The sequence below is a fragment of the Equus caballus genome, chromosome 8, assembly GCF_041296265.1.
Source record: "Equus caballus isolate H_3958 breed thoroughbred chromosome 8, TB-T2T, whole genome shotgun sequence".
NCBI lineage: Eukaryota > Metazoa > Chordata > Mammalia > Perissodactyla > Equidae > Equus > Equus caballus.
The window spans coordinates 78,560,935-78,578,647 of record NC_091691.1 but is presented as its reverse complement, the minus strand read 5'-3'; the positions used below and the strand labels follow the sequence as shown (position 1 = coordinate 78,578,647).

General features: G+C 39.7%; 1 pseudogene; it reads left to right on the top strand.

Moving 5' to 3' along the window:
• The first annotated feature begins 10,805 nt into the window (after positions 1 to 10,805).
• Positions 10,806 to 17,713, top strand: part of LOC100069919 (nitric oxide synthase-interacting protein pseudogene) — a 31,259-nt pseudogene continuing 24,351 nt past the window's right edge.

The window sequence follows — 17,713 nt, the reverse complement described above, 5'->3', positions numbered from 1 at the left end:
TAAGGTGTAATTCTTACAACATCTAAAAAGAACACTAATTAATCAATTGACCTCAATACACTTGACTTTTTAAACTACTTTCAGAAATACCAAATTTTAAAACATCATACTTTAAAATAATTCACAAATTTTGGACCCGCTATGGGCTACCCAAATCATCACCAGAGGATGCATTATAGTGTTTTCCTTTAGGGGCCTAAGGTAGAGGAGCAGTTATGAAAATTGCATTTGAACAAAAATATGGTTTCTTGCCTTTTACCTTTACGCTTGTATATGCCAGAAAGTCTTCTTTTTGGCTGAGAAGTAGTTTTGCCTTATGAACACAAACTTCTCATCATATGTCATAGCTTTTGTTTGTTTGTGTGGAATAAATCACACCGCCATAAATAGACATCCAGGAGAAAATCATGCATCTATTCCTCTCAGCCTCTAGCCCTGATCCTAACACCACCTTGAGGCCAGAGAGTGCTCAAAGACAAAATGCTCATCCCTTACTGGGCTTTCAATACATAGCAAATGAATGATAAATTGATGGAATGGCAGAGCTACTGAATATTGGTTTAAATTAAGAAGAGATATTTTCTTCCAAGTATGAATCTATCCTCTCTAGGCATATTTCTCTTGGTTGAGGAGGACATTATTTCTCTTGGTTGAGGAGGAAATTATTCTCATTTTGCTTATTATTAGCAAAATTCTATTTTCAATTATTGATATTCATCAGAACAATGTAACATATTTAATCCATACTCAATAAATATGTGAGTGGATGAAGCCCTCACAAAGCCTTAAGGAAAACTATGGAAGACACCTAAGTTACAACCACCACCATCACAGGGATGCATGAAACAAGGCAAAATGTGTAAGTTTACCACATTTAACTTCTCATCCATTATTAATTCAACAAATATCTATTGAGCCCCACTGTTTGCCAGGTAATGTTCTAGATGCTTGGGATACATCAGTGAATAAAACAGTCAATGATATCTGCTAGTCTGAAGCTTGCATTTTAGCAATGAGGAGACATAATAAATGATAAACAAAGTAAGTAAATTATATAGCATATTGGACAGTAATATTGGCTACAGATAAAAGAATAAGTAGGGCAAGATAAGGAGGAATTGGGTAGTTGGGGGGCAGTTGTGATTTTAGAAAGGGTGGTCTGGTAGGCTAAATTGAAAGGCAACATTGAGCAATGACTTAAAGGAAGTGGATATGTGAGAGATCCAGACAGTGGGAAAAGTCAGCACAGAGGTCTAAGGTGGAAGCACTCTTGGCTTTTCAAGGAATAGCAAAGAGACCAAAGTGGCTTCAGCAGAGTAAAGGAGGGAGATTTGAGGTCAGAGAGATAATGCGGATGGGAGGGGAGTGGAGGTAGGCACATAATACAGGGCTTATAGGCCAGTGGAAAGACACTGACTTTTTTTCTAACTGAAATAAGTCACTGTGATGGTTTGAATGGAGGATAATGTAATTTAAATTTGTTTTAGAAGACCACATTTCCATGTTGAGAACAGACTGTGAGCAAGCGTAGACACAGGTAGATCATTTAGGTACCGACAGCAGTAATCCAGAGATGTGGAGTGATTTTAATGAAGCTGGTGAGAAATGGTTAGATTGTGGATGTTTTGAAGATAGAGCAAACCAGATTTCCTGATAGACTGGATACAGGGAGTGAGAGAAACAGAAGAATAAAGGATGAGAGATTTTTGGAAGTAGAGGGTTGTATCAATTGAGATAGATGAATTCCCAGGTGAGCGTGGGGAAAAGGAGAGTGAAGGTTGTTGGAACAGTGATCTCTGGTGGCCATGAGAAGGCATCTCTCAGATCTCCAAGAACAGGGAGTATAATTGCTAAATGAACTGAGTCCGAGCTTCCCAGGATCAGCTCCCAACCAATGACTGAGGACAGCAGGAGTACTAAACAGACCCAGTTCCTGGGAGATGGGGCGCTCTTCTGACAGGCAGCTTTGCCTCAGACTCACAACCAGCTCTGCCAAAATTTCTTAGAACTACTCTGCAATCTAAGACTTCTCCTATCCAAACTCCCTTCCTTTCCTCTCTCCTTCGCAGGGGCCTGCACTGCAATCTGAGTGTTCTCCCAACATCCTCCCACTTCCTCTTTATTTCTTCATTAGTATTTGTCCCAAGAAGAAGCCTCCAGCATTTTTAATCCTAACTTGCTATACGCTTCTCAGAGAACCAGAAGCAACTCACAGTATTAGAGTGAACAGATTGGAAAGATAGGAGGTGGTGATTGGAGAGAACAAGATGCATGGAATTGAGCTCATGGAGGAGTGGCAGATATTGGTAATTACAATGTCTAGGATGTGCCCATAACAAGAGAGGCTGAAGTAAGGTGAAGAACGAGATCATTGTGGGAAAAGAATCCAAGAAACCAAGGGCCAGGGTGTTGGAAGAATCATGTTTATGTGTTTGGAAGTTGCAAATAATTAATACTGTGAGTCAGTACTAAAGTAATCAAAATGAGGGAGGAGGGGCCAGCCCGTAGTGGTTAAGTTCGCTTTGCCAAGTTTATTCCAAGTTTGCTGCCAAGTTTTCTCTGCTTTGGCAGTCCAGGGTTCACAGGTTTGGATCCTAGGCGTGGACCTAGCATCACTTGTCAAGCCATGCTGTGGCAGCATCCCACATAAAATAGAGGAAGATTGGCAGAGATGTTAGCTCAGTGACAGTCTTCCTCAAGCAAAAAAAGGAAAATTGGCAACAGATGTTTGCTCAGGGCCAATCTTCCTCACCAAAAAAAAAAAAAAAAGAGGGAAGAATGATATAAGATCCTTAGATGAAACCACGATGAAGGGTAGAGGGTGATGTAATCTAATGACGTGACATTGCAGGCTAAAATATTTGAGAGGTGAGGGTAAGAAGGAAGGACAATGGTTTCATGTGACAATAAGTAGCAAAGAAGTTACTTACTCCATCTCAGTCTCAATTATAGAAGGGCTAAGTGGATAGAAAAAAAAATACCAGCCATACCTTGAGAAGGTTTTAAAGGAAGCAGTGTCTTTGAGAGTGAGCCGGTTCCTTTAGCATAGTGGTTCTCAATGGGGGACAATTTTACCCCATTCAGCCTGCCCTCCCCCTGGGACATTTGGCAAGGTCTGGAAATCGGAGCAGAAGTGCTACCTGCATCTACTGCATAAAGGCCAGGGATACTGTGAAGAATCTCACAACACACAGGACAGCCTGCCACAGCAAGGAATTACATGGTCCTAAATGCCAGCCCTGGTGGTCCAGTGGTTAAGATTCAGCACTCTCACCACCACAGCCTAGGTTCGTTTCCTGGCCAGGGAACCACAGCACCTGTCTGTTGGTTGTCCTACTGTGGTGGATGTGTGTTGCTGTGATGCTGAAAGCTATGTCACCAGTATTTCAAATACCATCAGGGTCACCCATAGTGGACAGGTTTCAGCAGAGCTTCCTGACTGAGACAGACTAGGAGGAAGGACCTAACCTCCCTCTTCAGAAAAAATTGGTCATGAAAACCATGTGAATAGCAGTGGAGTATTATTGTCTGATACAGCACTGGAAGGCGAGAAGATGGTGCAAAAAGACAGGCCAGGGTTCCGCTCTGCTGTCCACAGGTCACTAGGAGTTAGAATCAACTCAATGGCACTCACAACAAAACGTCAATGTGTTGAGGTTGAGAAACCCTTCATTAGAAAAATAAAGTGAAAAGAAGTTGAGGAGCCAGTCCTGGATTATGAATTCCAGAAGGCACAGCGAGAGGGGTTTAAGAGTTGGGGAAGAAGAGGATAAGTAGGGAGAATAGGCCATGCACAGATCCTTATGGAAATTAAAGTTTAGAGACTAGGGGTGGCCAAGGACCTGGGGTTTCTTGTGATAACTGACATAGGCGAGATAATGTGTGTGTGTTGGAGGGGATTGCAGAGGTGAGCTTCTATGGATCCCTCCTCGCTCTTGATGATGATGCTAAAAGGCTAGGAGATGTGTCGGCTTTGGTCTCAGTTCCAGTGCACTGAATTAATCTGGACTCCTGCCTGATAAGGACAAGCACACACATAATGTATGTGTGGTATCCTGGCTCATACTGACCCTTCATCTTTTTGCTCCATTCTGGGTCTTTTTTTTCTTATTGTACTGTTCCCTATTAGTCACCCCAAGTTCTTATATTTGCTCAGAAGCCTTACCAGAAGCTAGTAGCATCTCTGATAAAGAATAACCTTTTCTTTCTTAACATCCCCCCCAACACACACACACACGCGCGCGCGCACACACACACACACGCATGCACACACACACACACGCTCCTACCGAAAACATGCCTGCTAGCTATTTCATTACCTCAGGGTTCTGATAAATTAAATTAGCAGTTGTGTTAACTACTACTCCTAGATCAATGTGTTAAACCTACCAGATAATAATAAATTGGAACTAAGGATTTTAACATTTTAAGGAATCATTTCCACTGGGGCTGCAGACACGGAGGCAGAACTACTGTTAGAGACCTTTTCAAATCATTCTACCCAAGCAGCCAATCCTGTTCCGAAAGAGCCCTTAAAGAAGGTACAAATCTTTATTATGGTAGGCACTGCCTCATGGCTGAAAGACTCCGCAAAGACTAATCCTAGAAAAAATTATTCAGATAGACACTGAGAAGAGTTGTATCTTCTACAACACTCCACTTTTGTCCTATTTAGCTATTTATACTGATTAGAAGCTGTTGCTACTATGGCTTGGTTTGAGTATTCTCTTTGCCATCTTTGTCCTGATACAGTGCCTGGTTTGTTTCTTCACCTGACAATACTCTCCTACCAGTTCCGTCACCTCCTTTCTCTTTCCCTTTCTGCACCAGCTGGGTTAGATGTCTCTTCTCTGTGCTCCCAAGACATCCGATGCATTTATCACACTACATTCTTCTTTTACTTACCATTTTCCCTTAATTTACTGTAATTCTTGGTTTATTTATTTTTTTCTGCCAATAGCCTCTGAGCACCACAGAAGCAGGGACCGTGGATTACCCACTTGCAACAGTGTCTGGCACACAACTACTTGCTGAATTAGGGAATGAATGGATGGACAGATGAGCGGGTGAATAATTTTAGCTCCTGTTGAAGGTTCATGGGGCTTTAACAATGAGGCCCTTTTGTGAATGGCTCTGAACCACTAGAGTTTTTAATTATCTTTGTATTGCTTTTTTCTCGTATCTTTTAGTGTCATGCAATCAGTTCTTGCCATTGACTACCACTGCTTCCTACAGTTTCACTATCCTATTTCTTTCTATTCTGCTGTGAGATGGGAAACCCTATAATCAAGATCATGATAAAGTTAGTGAAGTTACGTACAAGTAGGTAGGCTCTGAGTTAGGACTTGAAAAACACTTTATGAAAAAAGTATATGATCTTCAAGGCATGTAGTTTTTATGTTATTCTTGTCTCTTGGAAACCTTTTGCTTCCAGTGTGGTGCTCAGCTATGCTCTTGATGGTTGAGGTCATGAGATAAAGGAAATGTTATTACATTCATGTCTGTGTTCCTCAAAGGTAACAATGCTGTCTAAACTTTGTGACAGACTCATACATGCTTCATATGTTCCTGTTGCATTCTTTAAGAGGTCAATCAAAACTCTTGTCTGCAAGTATTTCACAGCACTGCTTCCACTTAGCCACAACACTTTAATATATAGTGAAAATTCCTCGATATCCTATATCTTATTTATTGTTATCTTTCTTGTCTTTGTTTTCATTTTCTTTTACCATACAGCAAGATAAATGGTTAAAACACAACTTCTAAGGGAAAGAATCTAGTTCCACTTCCAGTTCCATCACTTGACAAGGTGAACAGACAATGAGAAAAAACAATCTCTTAACTTTTGAGACTCACCTTCTTCATCTATAAAATCAAGATAATTGTAATACTTAATTCCCACGATTTAGATGAGAAGCAAATGTCCTAATATACTGAGAAAATGCTGTAAGCTATGAAGAGCTCTAAACATTACTATGTTATGACTGAAGGAGAGGACAAAGAGACTAGAGAATTACCTGGGTGCAGAGAAAAAGAGAAGAGGAAAGGGCTGATGTGTGGGGAATATGAGGAAGCAGAAGACATGTTTCCTAAACTCAAGAAGTAGACAATCTATTTACAGAAACAAGAATTTCATATAAGAAACAATTAGTGAACACTACCAGACAATATGTATAATCAACTGAGAAATTGTGTGGCACAGAATATTAACCACTTTAGGACTTCAGAGAAGGGAGACATATGTGAACTGAATAAATTAAGAAAGACATCTTAGAAATATACTCAATTTATTTTTTAAACCCTAAAGGAGTCCTAAGCAATCCCTAGTTTTAACTCCATCATTTCAGAGCTAAAAAACCCAAGAGTGAATCTCATTCCCTTCAAGAAAAATCCAATTCTCAAGAAGTAAATGATTTGAGCAGCATCTGACAGTTAGGCATGCCCCTCATTATCTAGGACTCCTTCCGCCACACTCCACTCGGATAAGGAAAAAAGCAAGGACAGGACATACAGTTAAGAAGATATTGTGGTAAGCCAGTGATTTGACCAGGAGGTAAGCATAAGGGGACCAGGACGAACAGAGAAGTTACAGCTGAAACCCTAATGGGCAAGTGATAAGCTCTAGAAGCCAAGGGCGCTTTCTAGTTAAGAGGAACAGCTTATGATTCTTACAGAGATGCCTGTGGCTATGAAGTGCCACCTCAACCTAGTCTCCTAACTGAAAGAAAGACAAGAAAGAGAATCTCCTACAATTCTCTGGCATGGTGAAGACATCATCGTATTTAGTAGTCCTTTCTGGTGAGCAGCAAGGAATATCAGCCATATGAAATCCAGATATCATACCAAATAAAAGAAGTAGTCAGATTTTAGGTAAGTTCCAGAAGGCAATCTATTTCAATTCAGAAAACTCCTTCTGAAGGCTGAGCACCTCAAAGGTGTGTTAGGAGCTGAAAATACAAATACAGAAACTTGTCTCTGTCCAAATGGGACTCATTACCTAACAGTGGTGATAATTAGGAAAAGTAAACAGTTGGTTTTAGTATAAATGCACTAAATGCTGCAATGAGAAAAGCACTAGAAGTAAAGGGAATCTCAAATCCAAACCAAGTTTTTTGCTCAATCTATGTTTTAACTCCTTCCCCAGCCTGGTGAGGGATGGAGTTCAGGAAACACTTGATGGGACATGGTGCCTGAACTATCGAATAAGAGGATGATCTATGAAACTAAACTGTGAGGTGCACAGTGATGAAAGGTGGACACTACATTGATTATTACCACTTTTTCCAGTCCCTGGTATTAGGAATTTAGTGTACCTTTTCATCCCCTCCCAAGTTTGGAATCAATAAAGAAATACGACACAGTAATTAGGCAGATAAAGAATCAAAATGCCATCTTTATTACTGACAAAGCTGACTAAACAATACTGCTGTCTATTTGTGGCCAAAGCTGGCATGCTACTGGAAAGCCTACTCACTTCCTACAGAAGAAGTGAATCAAGGCGCGGAGCTAAACCGGAAGTCATCCTTCCGTATTTGTTCCTCCTAGAGCGTGTAGGCACAGTGCAGGTTCCAAAGGTGTTTGTTGAGTGAATGGAATGTAAACATTTTATCTATTGAGCTTTCTGGAAATGAAGGACGGCCATATTTTCTAGTGAAAAGCTGCTTGAGTAGTGCATGTATTACTGCTATTTCTCGCTGTGTATAATCTTAGGGAAGATGTTGTTCCGTAGGAGCTGCCATTGGCCAAAGAAAAACACTGAATTTTTGCCCACTAGCGGTCCTTTTTAAAATGACCAGCTGTCTTGCTTTCATTCGGCCGTGCCAACACTTTTTGGCTCGGAGTCTATTTCTCGATTCTCTTTGGGGTTGTAACTTTAAAGATGGTCTCCCTCTCTCCTTCTCCTCCTCTTCCCCCACCTCTCCTTCTTCTTCTTTCCTTTCCATGTATCCCCCAGGCCACTGCTTTCTTTGCCAGTTCAGTGCGCCAGACAAGAGCTTTCACTCACAGAACCATAGGTTTGACACAACCATACCCAGAGTCCCACATAACACATAAGCTGAAAGGAAATTATGATGAATTTTAATACAGACCCAATGCCATTATTGTATCCAATGAGAGGTTCCTGTGCACAAAATCCCTCGTGCCTGAGAAAAGGTGCTCCTTCTTCCTCTCCCTCTGCCTAAGTATTCAAATGCATAATGCTCTACATGGGGCAAGACATTTTTCTCTGACTTCTTCACCGCGATCGCTTTGTGCTGTGAAGCATGCGATTCAATTACCCATATCATTGTCTTGGCCTGCATGACTACAACCGTTATTAATGATCAAAAAGTACCTATTTCTTTGATATAAATTCAGTCACAGTTATGGAGTTCCAATCATGCATCAACCAAGTATGTTAAAATATATTTTTTTCAGGCTTCTAGGGAATAAATGTCCCCTAACAAAATTTGCATTCTGTTTAAGACAAAGTTCAAAAAAAATGTGTGAAATGTAAGTGACTCTGAAGAGCCTAGCAATTACTCAAATTCGGGAAATACTTTGGAAAGGAGATAAGGTGACTCTAAATAAATAAGAAGTTTCTTTTCTCTCCTGTGTATTTGATCTATGTCTCTGTTTGAGGTAATATGTATGTGTTATTTTGAAAATGCTTTTCTGAAGTAGTAATGATCTTTCCAATAGCAGGTGGGGACAGTGCCTTGGGGCCGAGTCACCCGACTCATCAACATTGAGTCGGCACACAACAACTGCATTTTGCCTATTGGTGTGATAGTGAAATTGCAGGCTAAATCTGAGGAGCCCTGTGAAGTCTTTCTTTAAGCCCCCAGAAAAGGAATCTTTCTATGGAAGTTTCTTAAAGATCAATGTCGCTTTGCTTCCGCTCTCCATGACATTCTGGAACTGTAAAATGCAGTCATAATGCATGCCTTTTAAATTTTGGAAATTGGGGGGCTGGCCCCATGGCCGAGTGGTTGAGTTCGTGTGCTCCGCTTTGGCAGCCCAGGGTTTCACTGGTTTGGATCCTGGGTGCAGACATGGCACCACTCATCAGGCCATGTTGAGGCGGTGTCCCACATAGCACAACCAGAGGCACTCACAACTAGAGTATACAACTATGTACTGGGGGGCTTTGGGAAGAAGAAGAAGAAGAAAAAAAGATCGGCAACAGGTGTTAGCTCAGGTGTCAATCTTTAAAAAAAAATTTTTTGAAATCAAAATTTTAATTTTCATTTCATTTTCAGTCTGCATCTCTAAAAGATAAGCATTCCTTTTTTTCTTTCTTAACATGACCAATTATCATTATCACACAGAATAAAATTAATAGTAGTTTGTTAATATCATCAAATATCTTATAAATGTTGAAATTTCTAATTGTGTCTTAAATATCAATTTTTGGTTAATGTCTATTTGATTGACTCAGGCTCCAAATAAGGTCTAATCACTGATTAACATGATTTTTAAGTCTTTTTTATACAAGTATAATTTACATACCATAATATTTACTCATTGTAAATATACAAATCAGTGATTTTAGTAACTTTACATTCTCTCTTTTAATCTACAGGTTTCCCCTCCATCTCTGTGCCTTTTCTTTTAGTTTATTTGTTGAAGAAACTGGGTCATTGGTTCCATAGTCTCCCAGATTATTTTACTGAGTTCATCCCTCTGTATAGTTTTACAGGTTTCTCTATTTTTTTATTACTTATTAGTTTTTATAAATTTACTATTCATAAAGTTTTATAAATTTACTTTTATAAATTTATGAAAATAATTTTAAAGTTTATAAATTTTTTGTTATTCAGTATAAATTGATAGTTGGTATAAATTGGATGAACTACATTTGACTGTAGTATTCATAGGCGGTGGTGTGGATTTCATCAGGATACATCCTCTTCTTGTAATGTCGGCGGCTATTAATGATGAATGTCTACCTCTATTAATTCATTAGGGGTTGCAAAATGGTAATATTCTACATCTACCATTTCTTCTCATTTATTCGCTGAAAAACTGTCACAATGAAAGCATTCTTCTTCTATTCTATTATTTAGTTTCCCCGTGGTACAGTTTACGTGGGAAATCCAGGATAAAATGTTTGATTTATCTTCTTTTATTTATCAGTTTTCAAAGTAGTGAGTTGGTTTCCCAGAAGCCTTCAATAGTGAATATGGGTTTTTTAAAAATTGTTATTACAACTTGTAGATTTAAAGATATCTGAAATGGTTTAATCCTTTGAGGTTATCATCATTATGGTTTCTCAGATTGCCCCATTTCTGGCCCGTGGTATCCTCTTCATATTGGCTCCTGAGTCCTTATGAACCAACATGACATGATGAGATGTTCTTTATCCAGACTTGGAATTCGCCCTGAGAATCTAAACGTACTTAAACTTTAATTCCATGCGCAGATTTATGCACCATTTGACCGTTCCTCCTGGCTAACCACTGTGTCTCTGAGGGTCAACTTTATCCCCCTCCCAGCACATTCCCTGTGATTTCATTTCTTGCAGAGAATAAAACGTGTTATCTTTAAAGTTAGGTTGATTTCATTAACTCATTCAATAAACATTATAAAGTGTAGCAATCAGAGTTTGATCAGATAAGTGGAAACTCTGAGTGATATCAAAGAAGAGACTTAATTATATTTTATGCTATTACAGCAGTTGGTGGAGAAGTCTATGAAAGGCTGTCACCTCTGAGCCTGGTTTGAGGTTGAAGTCACTGTAGGTTAACCAGCTCAGGAGTCAGGAAGTAAGTGGGGAAAATGAGCATAAACAGGAACTCATGAGAATAAATAAACTGGAACCCATGAGGACCCACTGGAACCTGTGTCCATATTTCGCAGCCTCCTGCTTTAGTGACGCAGAGGATCTTCAGGAGAGCCTGATGCCCTTCACTAAGGATCTGCACACACCCCTGGCCCAGGACACTGAGAAGCTGCAGAAGAACACACGCCAGGAACCAGACAAGTTGCAGGCCTGGGTGATACTCCACACTAATAAGGTGAGCCAGCAGATCAGCAACAAAATGTGTGAGCTGCCACAGTTCCTGGTGTCTTACACCAACTTTCAGAGCACAAAACAGAGTTGCTGCCTCATTTGTACTTTCCAAATATTGAACAAATTTCTCCTGTGCCCAACCTTAATCTAGTAGCGTACAGGGAAGGGAATTCCGGAAAAGGTAATTTCGCCTTAACTAATTTGAAAGAGTGCATAGCCACTAGAATTCACTCCTCATCAACTTGGCATTCGCACTCCTCTTTTAATCATACTTAACTTCCAAACAAAGAAAATAGAAGAACTATGTTTAACTTAACTTTTTGCAACTATCCCTCATAAAACTGAAATCATGCTATTGCTTTCTCCAAAAGAGGATACAAGGCCGTTTATTCATCTTTGAGGATGTTCATTTCTCATCTGGCTGTGACACAATCCCTATTTACGTTTGATGAGCTGTAACTAAATAGTGAGATATAAAATTAAATACTATTAATGTATATTATGTAGATGGTAAGGAAATAGGAGAGAGGAGGGAAGAAGAACTGAATTGGTTAATACAGAAAATATATTCATATCAAAACAGGAAAGATACACTCATAACTATTCTAGTCCTCATTTTTATAACTTGTCACATGGTTAAACATGGTTTTTAGAATCACGTCTCCTACTACTCATTCCATATTCCCTTCACCCTCAGCAACCACCCCAGTCACTTGTGGTTCCTTGCATGGTGGGGTGACCCAAACTTTCATTCTGGAAGAGTTTGGGCCATTAGCAGTCTTGCCTATATTGGGTTGTAGTCATTTTTCACTTACTTTTATAAGAGGATATGAGAAAATTGTACCTGGTCATGGGCTTAATCTCAGTCTCCGCTGTTAGCAGGTTGAGCACTCAGCAAAGGCAGTAGTTAGATCAACTTTGACAAATGAAAGTCCACATTGTTGAGTTCATGAATAACCTTCATCCCTTCCATCCCGACCACGTTATGAACTTACTAGGTAAGGACAGAGGCAGGGAGAGAGACTGACATCCATAGAATAGCTTATCTTCTCCACTCAATTATTAACATCCTCCTCTGCTGAAATTGCTCTTTCATGAGAATTTACATAACAGACAAATATCTTCACAAATTCTGCTAATTTGGAAAGGTACCCCAACAAAAATTTTGTCCAGACTTCCTTCTCACCAATTTCCAATTGTGTTTCTTCTAAATTTCTGGCCATCTGGCCAAACCATTGGATACTTTACATAAATCAATGTAGACCATATCTCTGGCCATGTCTCCTTCCAGGCAAAATCCAGGTGCACTGCTTGAAATTATGCCCACTGAAAGGATTGTGTTTCACCACTGTCTTTTTTTCTTCCTCAATCAATTGATCATAGGGAAATCCCCTTGAGACCGTAGGTGCATGTTAAGAAGGAGGAGGAAGTAGAGTGTAAGTATGGGATGTGGACATCTGGCCTACTTGACTCATGCAGCATGCTTATGACTTCAGGATCTGCTTAAGCCCAATATTATATATACCTCTTCCATTTTATGATAAAGTGCTGATATGTATGCCAAATTTATGCATGGTGTTACAGACAAAACTCATCTAATAAAGGGTACTTTAGGTCACATGGAAATCAGTGGTCCCTGACCAAGTGTTCAGTCTCTCCTAGGGCCCAGTAGCAAAAAGCTAGCAGAAAAGCAGAAAGCAGTTTCTCAAAATGATAAGCATTATCTGCAGAGATTAGCATAGTGATGTTCCTAAAAATCCTGAGGGTCTGCAATGTGATTTGCCTGTGAGAGTCTTCCAAAGGCATCCCTATCTGACACCTCAAGCACCATTGGATCTGCTGGATCATACAGTCCAGGAGGCAGAGCAGCTTATAGCGCCAGCTAGACTTATTACAGAGCTTTCTCTTTCTTGTCTGAACCCAATTTAAAACTGGTAGCTTTTCAGATTACTCAGTAAATGGTTGTAATAGCATGCCCAAATGACGTATATGTTTCCTCTAAAATACAAAGAGGTCCATCAGTTATTATGCATATTTCTTAGAGGTAGGAAGGGCCAGATGCAGCAACTTGCCCTTTACTTTGAAAAGGTTATCTTGATTGCCTCGGATCAAAGGACCCTGACAAATTTCATTGAAGTATGTGGTAGACAAAATAATGTCCTCCCAACGATGTCCACATCCTAATTCCCCAAACCTTTGAATATGTTTCCTTATATGTCAAAAAGGACTTTGCATATGTGATTATTAGGATCTTGAGATAGGGAGATGATATTGTATTATCCAAGTGGATCCAATATAATCACAATGGTTCTTATAAGATGGAGACAGAGGCCTCAAGGTAGAGAAGACATGATAATGGAAGGAAGGTCAGAAAGAGGTAGAGGCAGAGAGCTTCAAAGATGCTATGCTGTGGGCTTTGAAGATGGAGAAAGGGCCATGAAGGAATGAATGCAGGTAATCTCTTGAAGCCGGAAAAGGCAAAGAAATAGATTCTCCCCTACAGTCTTCAAAGGGAATACAGCCCTGACATCACCTTGATTACAGGACTTCTGACTTCCAGAAGAGTAAGATAATAGATTTGTTTTGTTTTGAGCCCCTCAAGTTTGTGGTAATTTGTTACAACAGCAATAAGAAACTAATATTAGGTGACAACTAACTTGGGGGGGGATTTATTTTCTACCCTCTAAGTGTCTAAATCAGTTAACTAGAGATTTTGTTACTTCCTGTTCACCAGATCCACTTATCGTGATATAATCAATGTAAGTGAACAGTGGGATACCCTGTGGACTGGAGAGGTGAGGAAAGTCCTTGTGGACTACACTATGACATAGGATTAGAGAGTTGATACAGCCCTGAGTTAAAACAGTAAAGGTGTATTGCTGACCCTTCCAGGTGAAAGAAAACTACTTTGGTGGTCCTTACTAATAGGCACAGGGGGAAAAGCATTTACCAGATAAACAGCTGCATACCAGATGGTATGGGATGTGTCAATTTGCCACAGCAAAGAAACCACATTTTGACCAACAGGTGTAGTTGAAGTCATCATTCAATTAAATTTACAATAATCTACTGTCATTCTTTAAGATCCATCTGTTTTATTCACAGGCCAAAAAAGATTAATTGATTGGAGTTGTATTAGGAATTATCACTCCTGCATCTTTCAAGTCCTTGACTGTGACAGAAATTCTGCAATTCCCTTAGGAATGTTGTATTATTGTTATTAAGCTATTTTCGTAAGGAAAGGGAATTTTAGTGGCCTCTGCTTGACCTTTTCTACCTGTATTAGTTTTCTATTGCTGCCTGACAATTACCACAAACTTATTGGCTTAAAATAACACCCATTTATTAACTTGCAGTTCTCTAGGTCAGAAATCTGACACAAAGTGGCTGGCTTCTCTGCTCAGGCTCAATCAAGGTGTTGACCAGCTGCTTTCTCATTCTGAGTTCAAGGTCTTCTTCCAAGCTTATTTCTGTTACTGGCAGGAATTCAGAGAATAACCATCAAAGAACTCTTAAAAGATACTCTCCCCAGAAATGTTTTTATCACAGCCTTGGTGAAGGAATTGTCTTCTGGACTCTTGGGGAACATAGTTAGGGTTGGATAAGCAGATCTTACTTGAGAAATGTATTCTAGCATTCAGATCTCCCTAAGTTTTTTGGATATCTTCCTCTCCAATATACCAAGGAGGTTTTAGCATTTCTACTTCATTTAGTTTTTACTTTGCCATTTCAACTTTATAGGACACCTTGGGGCACAAGTTTCAGTCAAACAACCAAGCAGACTTTTAGGGAGATTCCCAGTTGCTCAAGGTAACATATTGAATCCAGAATTACTGAATGTCATCATATTCATAGCAACATGCCAACAAATTCATCCAAATCCAACGTTTTATTCCTTCCACTCTCCTCCAACACTGTTAAAATCCATTCCTATATTTTTCCCAGGTCGCTGTCAGTATAAATTGGCAAAACCTTGCAATTCTTCTCTATTGCACCTCCTCATATGTCATACTTTGTGTCTCGCTGCCCCAGGCACCGTCTGGACTTGGGTTTGGTTATAGGTCTTGAAGCAATGGAAGGTTTATGTATCTGGCTTGAGGAAGAACAATAGTCCCCTGCAAGGAAAATACCTTTGGGGCCCTTTTCAGGTTATTCAGGCAAGGGGATACTGACCTCCTAAGACAGGAACAGGAGATAGAATGGCTTCTTCTTGGTAAAAGAGGCTCAGTAAAATTTAGGGGTCCACCATCCCCAGATTCATTGGAATCTGGACAAATGAACCCAGTTTTCAGAACAGTATTTCTTCCAAACGAATACACTAACTTTAACATAAGAGACTCTGAGATTGGCAATTCAATTATGTTGTAATTTAGCCACATACAGGTTTAGACTTTGGATTTAATCTTCAGAAATCTCAGTCATGAGGCTACAGGAGATAAGGGTTTCCTTCAGGGCAGTCTTAGAGCTACCTGGTTTCTTCCCAGACATTGAGCTGGGAATTTAAAGCCCTAAGCTCATCAATCATTTTCTTTCCATAAATTCTCCACCATACTTAAAAGCAACCACCAAACCCCATTACACCCCTTATTTTCACTTAAGTTATTCCATCCACGCCATTTTCTTAGTCACTCAGTCTTGCTTCCATAGGCACCTGACTATCACGTGCTGCTCAGTGCTAAGAAGGGCAACTAGTAGATCAGGAATCATATGTGCAAGATGTCGCAGTTCATGCACCATCCTTCAGAACATAAAGAGTCACTGCTGCTTCATTTCTGTCTTCCAAATCTCACGTAAATTTCTCCTGTTCCTAACCTGGAACCATACAGAAAAGAACATTCACGAGCACACAGTTCCCTGTTAGCTAAGCCGACAAAGCTACCACTTAAGGCAGCTTCCTGTGCCAGCCAGTTCTAGCCAATGAGCTACACCTTGAAGAGGAAAAGCTGAACGCTCCATTGGCTCTGGAGGAGATGGTCCTGAGTAAAATGTGGTTGACAGACAATAAGAAAAAAAATAAGCTACATTCTAATATAATGTGTTCTGTCAGAGGACAAAGAAAAAAACACTAGCACTTTCTCCCTCACCCAATCTAACATCAAATAAATCAATGAGAGTATTCACTGACTCACTGAACCCAAAGAACTCTATGCCACATTCCAGGTTTGGAAAGTTGTTGTGTACTGAAGAGTCTCCTTTTGCAATATTTCTTCCACCTGTTTTTCTTGGATTCACATTGCTGCCACATTAGAACTAACATCCATTTATTTATGGACAATGATGTGTCTACCTGACCGGTTTGCTGTCCTCTGTCTCCCATTGTGATCTATCCTACATATCCCAGCAGATCCATTTTACTTTCATCTTGTCATTTTTCTGCTCAAAATCCATTAATAACCCACTCTCCAACCCTTATTTCCCAACTACAGGAAAATATCCTCACTCCATGCAGGACCCCTTCCAACTTTGGTCCCATAACTACACTGTATTAAAAAATCACCACTTTTATACTTGGTAAAGAGCCAGATCCAGCTAAGAGTAGCTAGCACAATACAAAAGATAGAATTTGGGCTCTGCAGGAAGAGTCTGACGAGTTCCATAAGTCAAACAATGTGTAAGTCAGATTCAGCAGTTGTTGACATACCCCAAATGATCAAGTGGATTGCATAAGTTCAAGCAGGTCAGAGTTTGTGTCCATAGGAGCTCATTAATGCAAAAGAATGATGGAAGAAAAACAGCTCCAAGAAGGCAAAGTCCAAAGTCCAAAATCCAGGAGGTCAGATTATCAAAGATAATTGCACTGGAGGGCAGCCATTGAGCCAAACCTGAGGTAGGGCTAAAGCTTATTTTTCTCTTCTACATTTTACACAGTCTGATATGGGACAGCCAGCCTGATCACACAATTCTCATAGCCAGAACCAATCTAAGGATATGAGGGTCCCTCTACTGATTGAGCGAGGGGCACAACTAGGATGGCCATGGGTCTCAGTTTGCATGGGCCAGTTACAGTTTGTGCCTATTGTCCACACATTACATCCAGTAAGCAGCCCCTTTCACTCTCAAAATTTATTCCCATTTGGAAAACAAATTATATGTTTATTTCATAGTTAGATATCTCAACTCCTGTAAGACCGAGCTAGTTTTGCATATCCTACTTTCAAACTTTGACATACATGACCCTGAACTCCTTGTCCTAATTTTCTTAATCTTTCTGGGGGATTCACATTTTTCATGTTCCAATTCACATTACTGCACCTCTACAATGTTCTATAATGTTGCTAATCTGAGTTCTGGTCCAGGCTTTGCTGCCAGTTGTGTGTAAATTGCTTAACCTATCAGTTTCCTCACCCTTGAAACAGACATAATAGGTGACTACAACATGGACTTATTGTGAAAGTTAAAATGGGTTAACATATGTAAAGTGTTCAGAATAGTGCCCTGAACACAATTCATGCTATATAAATGTTTGCTAACTTTACTAGTAGTAGTATCATTGATGAATTCTTTCTTTACCTGAACTCACATAGCATCCTCCTTTGGCGTTTGAATGGTTAATTCAATCTTTATTTGTGGATATTTTGTGTCTCAATTAAATTCTAATCCTTAATGACAGGGACAATGTCTTATTTTTGTATTCCCCAAGCACCTGCCCCAGTACCTTGTAAAGAGTAAGAATTCGGTAAATAAAGATGATTTACCTTAAGATAATCTTTCAAAAGT